General features: G+C 37.9%; 1 non-coding gene across 1 annotated transcript; it reads left to right on the plus strand.

Annotated features, from left to right (window-relative positions):
- Positions 1 to 3,786: 3,786 nt before the first annotated feature.
- Positions 3,787 to 3,890, plus strand: LOC118621688. Its single transcript, XR_004957757.1, has one exon. It is a non-coding gene; the product is annotated as a U6 spliceosomal RNA (small nuclear RNA).
- The last annotated feature ends 5,465 nt before the right edge of the window (positions 3,891 to 9,355 follow it).

Raw genomic sequence — 9,355 nt, forward strand, 5'->3', positions numbered from 1 at the left:
ATCAGAAATAAATTATTTTAGCATTTTTAAAGATCAGCTTCCTTAAAATAACTACAAGGACCTTGTGGACAAAGAGAATAAAATTTGTTTTGCTGTATTTTTTTTGCCTAGTTTTCCTGCATTTATTATATAAAATAGATTATGATTTGTATAATTGATGATTATAGTTGATAACTGGCATGGATGTACACACACACACACATATTTATTTATATTACACAACTCTGCATTTTTAAGAATACTGTTAATACTTCTTTTAATAACATCTACCACAGGTTAATCAGCTCAAGATATTAAGTCCAATGGATAGTTTTTCATGCATATTATTAATATTTCCACTTTTCTTCTTCTGGGCACAGGGTACAAGCAGATGTTTCTACTCTCTTCAAAGAACCATGTGCCTTACTTTGGTCAATGATAGGAGAATAAAATTAATGTGTATCACTCAAGACAGAAATGACTGAGTGAGTGTGTGAATCTCTGTGTGCCTTTTCCATTGCAACCAATGACATTTCAACCAATGACATGTAGAGACCTCATTAGCTCATCTGTAAGGAAGACATGGATTAGTGTCCCTTTTCAACCTGAGATGAACATGTAATAAGATTGAGACCTTTGCCCTGGCCGGTTTGGCTCAGCGGTTGGAGCGTCGGCCTGCGGTACAGAGAGACCTGGGTTCGGTTCCCGCTAAGGGCACGTACCTCGGTTGCAGTTTGTCCCCGGCCCTGGTTGGTCGTGCGGTGGCAGCCACTCGATGTGTCCCTTTCACGTCGATGTTTCTCTCTCTCTCTCTGTTCCTCTCTCTCCCTCCCACTCTACCTGAACAAAAAAATGGAAAAATGCCCTCGGGTGAGGATAAAAAAAAATAATAATAAGATTGAGACCTTTGAACCCTTTTGATAGGGGGAGGGCACATAAGTGTAGAACCACAGTTGTTTAATAATTATTAACCTTACTAACTATAGATAAGAGTTTTTTTTACAGACCCTTGAAAACTAGAGGATGAAACAGGGCTGTTATAGATAAGACATCCCAAAGCCCAGATGGGTCCATTACTCAGAAAAGAAGATACATTTTGAGAACAGACTGGACAGGACATGCTTTGACTTGGTGCTGTGCCTGGACCGTGACCCCTCTCCAAGAGTTTGTCTCAGGATTGCTGACTATTCTCTGGTCCCAGGAACGGGCTGAGCTGTTTGTAGCATCATAGAATATTAGCCATCTTGTTATCTGACTTCAAGCTTCTGGAGGCCAGACTGTAGACCCTACCCTCCCTTCCTCATATTACACTTGCAGTTCGCAGCTGCGGGTAGCTGTCTCCCTCACCCATATCTAATCAGCCAGGTGGCAAAGAGGGAGCCAGGGCAGAAGTTCCAGGATGACCTATTGCTCTCCCCATACTGCTGGCATTATTGGAATAAACACTCACATTTGATTCAACCCTATCTCCGCTTAATGTGGCCCAAATAGTGACAGGCAGCCTCGGAACCGTTTAGTGTCTGGTATCATTTCCACTTTAAGCCTCTGAAATGTTGGCTTTGTTGATGCAGTATACCTTAAACCATTCCGAACAAAATGGATAATGTTCATTACATGCACATAGAACAAACTAACTAACCTGGCTTAAGATATATTAACTTAATGTCATTGAATTCTACAAGTATTGCTTGATGGTCCACTTTGAGCCTGGTAGTCTTCTCTAACGTTTGTTAAGGCTAAAGAGAAAGGAGTAATTGAGGTTAATTGATAGAAATGTTTACCAGTTTTTTACTAAGACCCAGAAAACATTCCTGGGAAATGTATTACATATGGCTAGTAGAAGAATGTAGTTATTCTTTATTTATTTTTAAAATGTTTTTATCGATTTTTTTTTAGAGAGAGAGGAAGGGAGAGAGAAATAGAAACATCGAACGGCTGCCTCCTGCACACCCTCTACTGTGGATTGAGCCCCCAAACAGTGCATGTGCCCTGACCGGAAACTGAACCTGGATCTCTCAGTCCATGGAACAATGCTCAATCCACTGAGCCATGTGGACCAAGCTAGTTATTCTTTTTCTTTTTATAACTTTTTTTTTTCTTTATTGACTTTAGAGATAGAGGGAGACTGAGAGAGAGATAAAAACATCAATGAGAGAGAACATCTATCGGCTGCCTTCGGCATGCCCCCCACTGGGGATTTGGCTCACAACCTGGGCATGTGCCCTGACTTGGAATCGAACTGGTGACCTCTCGGTGCCTGGGTAGAAACTCAAGCACTGAACCACACTGCTGGACCAGTTATTCTTTATTTAATAATTGTTCACTTTTTATTATGCACCACACAGTCTTTACAGTACTTGAGATAACTCAGTGAACAAATTATATAAAGATCTCTTCTTCCACTAATCTGTCTCTACCATAGGAAGACAGATTATAAAGAACAAACTTTGTACATTAGTAAATAATATAAAAGATAATAGGTGCTATGGGAAAAATTACAAATAGGGCAAAGGGAATTGAAGGCTTTGAGGAAGAGGGCAATAGGTAATAATCTTTTCAATGGTTAAAGGGGAGAGTTTATCATACAGGATTTGGTCATAAAAAAGCAGATGCACTTAAATAGGCTTTTAAAGAGAATCTGACCACAGAGCTGTTTGCAGAGGTGTGAGCTAGATTAAGGAGTGCTGGTGTACTCAATGTCTAGTAAGGATGGAAAGCTGTTACTGTCCTTAAACTTAAAGGTAGAAAGGGAGAAGCATTCTTATCAGAGCCTATGGAGAGTGGGAGCCAAGTGAAAGGGACCACGCTGTTGGAACTGTAACCAGAGGTACATACCTTCAGAACTGTAAGCAGAAAAGCAAGAAGAGAAGAGGGGAGGAAATACCTCAGCTTCTTTCTCCTTCCACCTTCTGATCTCCCTCTTTAATTTGCTATTGTCTGAACCCAATGGGAGGAAGCTGGCTAGGGAGCCCTGGTGATGCGGCCCATTGTTGCCAAGCCCCAAGACATACAATGTGCTGAGAACGGCACAAGTGGGTTGGAACGACAGAGGGCAACGGAGAATAATGACAATGTCGATCTGAGGTGACATTTGAGCATGGCTTCAAGGAAATGAGATAATTAGTTATGCTTATGTCTGAGTATTCTAGGAAGTGAAATTAGCCAGTGGAAAAACCCTAAAATTGAAGTATTCCTAGATAAGCTTGAGGAACAACAAAATGTGCCTGGAATAGAGCTCATGGAAAGGAGAGAAATAAAAAAGCAAGATGAAAGAAGGAGCAGAAGCCCGGCTGGTGTGGCTCAGTGGTTGAGTGTGGACTCATGCACCAAGGTGTCACATGCCCAGGTGGGGGTCTGATCCCCACTGTGGGGTATGCAGGAGGTGGCCAATCGATGTTCTCTCTCATCAATGTTTCTCTCTCTCTCTCTCCCTCTGCCTTTCTCTCTCTAAAAATCAATAAAGAAAAAAAACAGTTAAAGAAAAAAAAAGTAGCAGAAGTCCAAATCATTTGCTTCTGCTGAGATTTAGGTTCCACTCTGAATGGAATGGGGAATCAGTACAGAATGTGTCCCCATCTGGAGCCCAGGAGAGGATTGTCAATAGTGATGCAGTATACCCTAAACCATTCTGTTAATGGAAGACTCCATATCTTGTTTGAGTAACACACTTATGCCTTAATAATAAATACTATTAAAACATTAAAAAGTTATTCAATATGGAAGTGATGACAGATACAGAACAATATACATATCCACTATCTGCCCCATAGTCCACCACCACATTGCTTTATAAAGAATAATTTTTCAGTGATCACTTTGAGAGCACAGATACTGAAATTGGAATGATACAGAGATTAGCGTGGATCCTGTGCAAGGATGAAACACAAATTTGTGAAGCATTCCATTTTTTTCAAATCGTTTTCATAATATCGTCCTGTGTTCAGTGCTGTTGGTCCATCGAAGCCCATTTTAAGTTCTCTCCTTTAGCTTATTGTGATCAATATTTTCATCATGGAGGTCATGTTGCTTGGGTATACATGTCTAGTTCATTGATTTTTTTCCTAGTTATCTAGACCTAGTGAAACATAATAGTTAACATGAACAAAATATTATCTACTCCCCAAATTGATCTATTTATTCATTATTTTAAGCATATATTACATCCATTGTACTTAGTCAATAAGAGAGCCAGAAGGACTGATTCTTCCTGAAGTTTTAGCAATAAATACTTTTGACTTCCTTCCTCCATTTCTTTCTTTCCTTTCCCTTCCTTCCCTCTCTTTCCTCCCTCCTTCCTTTCTCCCTTTCCTTCCACCCTTCCTGCTTGCTCTTCCTTCCTTCCCTTCTTCCTTCCTTCCTTCCTTCCTTCCTTCCTTCCTTCCTTCCTTCCTTTCTTTCTTTCTTTCTTTCTTTCTTTCTTTCTTTCTTTCTTTCTTTCTTTCTTTCTTTCTTTCTTTCTCTTCTTCTCCTCCTCCTCATCCTCATCCCCTTCCTTCCTTCCTACCTTCCTTCCTTCCTCTTTCTTTTTCTTAAATTATTTTAATAATTTTTCATGTACCCAGCATTGTACTAACAACTGATGCATTCTATACACTGACTTAACAACCAGTCAATTGAGCAAAATGGGAAATGACACAAATTGTTTTATGACCCTGACATAGCACCTGAGGTAGACTACATATGTTTTCTGTAGAGGTCAGAATGACACATCTCTATCTGCCACTCCAACTGAAGCTGTGTCCTCAAACACAGGAGCTGCATTGCCCAGAAGTCTGACTTTTATATGATAAAGGGAAGAAAGGCAGAAGTCCGATGAATTATCTTAACTGAGTGTATTAGTATGCTTGCTTTGCCTTTACAGAATACCACCAGCTAAGTGGCTTCAACAACAGAAATTTATTTTCTCAAACTTCTGGAGGTTGAAAGTCTAAGGTCAAGCTTCCAGTATGGTAGGGTTGTGGCATATGGCAGAGAGAGAAGGTCTGGTGTCTCTTCCTCATTTTAGAAGGGCACCAGCCCTATTGGATTAGGGCCCAACCCTTAGGACTTAACTTAAACTTTATCATCTGCTCATAGTCCCTATTTCCAAATACAGTCATGTTTGGTGTTAGAGCTTCAAAGTACAAACTTGTTGTGTATGGGGTGTATAATTTAGCCCATAAGACTGAGCCACAGGCTACTTTTTTTCATTTCATTTTCTCATGTCTACCATTTTGACATTAATATAATTTGAGGCTCATGTATTTAAGTTAGTTGGGGACTCACCAATTCATAGGGTTTGGTGGAAATTGACCAGATTTGATGGTGAAACTGAGGTGAATATGACACACTCTTTATATCTCAGTCCCAACTGCCGGATGGCTCACCCCACAGAAATTTTACAGCTTTTCAAACCTTTTTCTAATCTATTTCCAGTGTAGTTTCTTCTCCTTTAAACACTGACCAAGACTCAAACTGTTAAGCCATATGCATAATGGAAGTTTAGAAATATTCCTTCCAGAATGCTTCCAATATCACCATCAACTGATTCCACATATACTCCCTGTGGCTTGCCTGTTTGTAAAATAATAGATGCTTTAGGGTTCTTTCTCCACCCTTCCCCATTGTTATTACTGTTATTTCCTTTAACTGCTACCTTTTTAATGTCTCACATTTTATTTTGTCCTTTTATACTTTCAAAACATTTTGCCCTCAATATACTTTTAATTTATTAAACTATACCAGTTTAATTTATTTAGTTATTAAATAAAATAAATGAAATGCAACATCTTCAATTTATCACAGAGAGCTGCTATATTTGTGTCTTGTGAAATAATGGGTAAGTCCAGTGTATTTTCATTTCTATGGTTAAAACCATTTGTGTAAAAATCACATATAAGGGGCCATGGCTGGTTTGGCTCAGCGGTTGGAGCATCGGCCTGTGGACCGGAGAGTCCCAGGTTTGGTTCCCGCTAGGGGCACGTACCAAAAACAACAACAACAAAAAACAAACAAACAAAAAAACACACATATAAGGGATTTACAGGTGTGTTCTAATTGAGAATGAATCTTAGTGAGCCTTTCTACTTAAAAGCAATGAAAAACCTACTCTTGTTAAAAAACCAGTGAACAAGAGAATTATATTTTAATTGCATAGTTAAGAAAAAACATGATTGATATATTTTAGTGTTAAGTGAAAAGAGAAAAATATTGTTTTATGAACTAGTTTAAGACTTTGAGAACTGAACAGTATAATATGAAAGTGAAATCTAGAGTCTAGGACTTACAAACAGCATGACTTCTTTGCCAAGTTCAGGCCAAGGAAACTTTCTAACCCCGTGGTCACATAGACCTTTCTGAAATAGCTAATCTAGGTAAAGGTTAATGAATGCTGGAATCTACACATCTCATTTGGGACACAATGTAATTTTTTCTTTCTTTCTAGTGCTGTTGGTCTAATTGCATAAAATTCAAATTTACTTAAAATAAAAAAAATGCAATTACATATTTCTAATTAAAGTGATATACCTACAAACTTACATATGCCTCAAATGTTTTCTTGCACTTGAACTATACTTTCATTGATTAATTTTCATTAATGTTAGATTAGAAGGAGGCTATATTTCATTTGCCCTTTCAATACAAATTGAGACCCATCATCTACTTCTTCTAAATTGGCACACTAAGTAATTATATGTTGATTAATCACATATTCCATTTTTAACAAATGACTTTTAATAAGTCTACCAAAAATTTTAATAACTTTAGTCTTAGAACTTAATAAAAACAATCACTTATTTATTCTCCATGGTGTTTTTGTTTTTGTTTTTGTTTTCTGTTTTTGAATAAAGTTACTGAAAGAAAATGTAGTAAACCAGACGTTAGAGGAAATGGTTGTAGTCAGTCTGCCTGCAATTACTTTCATGGTGTGAGCATTGCCAAGTATATTGTACTCTTCTTACATCTCCACTTTATTATTTGCAAAGTAGCAGAGTCAGACCCTGGTTTACTGGTCACTAAATCCATTTACACTTCCCGCAGGGCATTGTTGGACCAGCTTCCCAATTTCCCTTGCGGATAGAAGTGACCACAGGTGTAATGGCAGAAAGAAATGTTGGCAGAAATTATGACAAAAGCCAGTTCCTGACACTGCTCATAATGAAATCTTCTTATGAACAATACTCCATCCTTTATTTTTCTTCTGTGGAGACCTTGAAAATGATAAAGCCTCAAGATTAAAAAAAACAGGATTTCTAATTTATAACAGATAAGAGAGATTCGTATAGATCAGAAATACCTATTTTGAACTTAATGAGAATGAGATGACTGACTGGCTACTGCATTGGGCTGTTATTTTGATTTTACCTGTTACAGTTGTTACTATGACTATGTCAACACTTAGGTCAAAGAATGCTTTAAATTCGTCATTCTACACTATAGTTAAAAGTCAAAAGGTGGCTTTGCATAGCAGAGAAGAAAATTAATTTTCTACTCATTTATAATTCAAAAATGTCACAAATAACTATTTGTGTAAACTGTCTTCATTAAATTCTCTTATTTCAGAAAGAAACAAACCTGTCTTTGGATTTTACGATTTGAAATCAACACATTCTTCATCTTTGGATCCTCAGTGCCTGTCAAATGATGAGGAAGATAATAATTTACAAAGAAACTAGGTTAAGGGTCATGCATTACTTATCCATCACTCCAGAACAGATTACCCCAGCATTTAGTAGCTTAAAACAACATGGGTTTATTATCTCACAGTTTCTGTGTGTCAGGAAGTTGGACATGGCTTAGGTGATCCGCTACTTTAGTCTCTCAGACGCCAATAATCAAGATCTCTGCTGAGACTGAGGTCTCTTCTGAAGGCTCATTATGAAAGCACCTACTTTCAGGTAACTCACAGGGCTATTGGCAAATTCCTCAATTCCTCAAGTGCCATCAGATTAAGGAATTCAGTTCTCTGCTCACTATTCATGGGGAGAGAATAACTCCTGGCTATAAACATCAGGAGGCAAGATTATTAAAAGCTATTTTAGAAGTCGCCTGCCTGAGGCCATCTTTAAAGTCATGTATGATTATACCTCACAAGTAACAAAATCAGATGTCTGGATTAGACTTTGGTAGGAATGTCTTTCTTGTTTCTTGTTTTTTTTTTTTTTTTTTTCCTATCACCATAAGTTATATTCAGGAGATACGACAAAAGAAGAATAAGGAAAAAAAAAAAAAAGACAGAAAGAGCAGAAAGATAAAGAGAATAGAAATATGGAGAAAGAACTTAATAGAAAAGTATTAATTTCTATGTATTTCGTTTTTATAATGCAATTGTCTGTACCTGAATGAGCAGAATGAAGGGTACCACTGTTGATGTCAAAGCAATATAAACCACTATAGCAGAGATGGCTGATTAAACTGACAGATTCACAATGTGAATGCATATTCTGAGGGTAAGAAATATAAATAGGTGTGAAGAGAACAAGAAGTGGCACTTTCACAAAAATCAAGAAACATACATCTGAGCTATTTAGGGGTACAGTAACAATGCATTAGATCACAGGAGTGATCACTAGTAAATAATTTTGTCTGTGGTGTGATTTTTTAAAAAAATATGTCTTGCGCTGGCCGGTTTGGCTCAGCGGTTATAGCATCGGCCTGCGATCTGGAGAGACCTGGGTTCAGTTCCTGATAAGGGCATGTACTTTGGTTGCAGTTTGTCCCTGGCCCTGATTGGGTCATGCGGGTGGCAGCCACTCGATGTGTTCCTTTCACGTCGATATTTCTCTCTCTCTCTCCCTCTCTCTGCCTCCCGCTCTGTCTGAATAAAAAATGGAAAAATGTCCTCTGCTGAGGATAAATATATATATATATATATGTAAAATGTCTAAATTGATTTTTTTTCTTTTTCTACAAAGGAAAGGAGGAGAAAGAGATAGAAACATTGATGAGAAATACTGACGAGAGAAACACAGATGGGTTGTCTCCAGCATGTCCCCCACTGGAGATTGAGCCTGCAACCCAGGCATGTACCTGACAAGAAATTAACTGGTGACCTCTTAGTGCATGGGATGATGTTCAACCAATGATACTCACCAGCCGAGCTGTCGTGTGCCTTTTAATTGCCCTACTAAATATCACTGAATATCAACCTATGTTAATGATGATGATTTGATTATATAAAATAATAATGCTTAAAATTTGTATAGAAGTTTAGAAACTGCTTACATATGCATATCATCTTTTGTTCTCATAAATCACCCTCTCCTCCCAAGACATACAGATTTGTCATGTCATTCTTCTATTTAAAAATTCTTCCTTGGCTCCCCATTACTTGGAGGATGAAGTCCAGACTGCTTTGGGTAAATTACAAAACTATTCATGAATAGCACATGGCTGT

Source organism: Molossus molossus, unplaced genomic scaffold, assembly GCF_014108415.1.
Source record: "Molossus molossus isolate mMolMol1 unplaced genomic scaffold, mMolMol1.p scaffold_m16_p_1, whole genome shotgun sequence".
Taxonomy (NCBI): domain Eukaryota; kingdom Metazoa; phylum Chordata; class Mammalia; order Chiroptera; family Molossidae; genus Molossus; species Molossus molossus.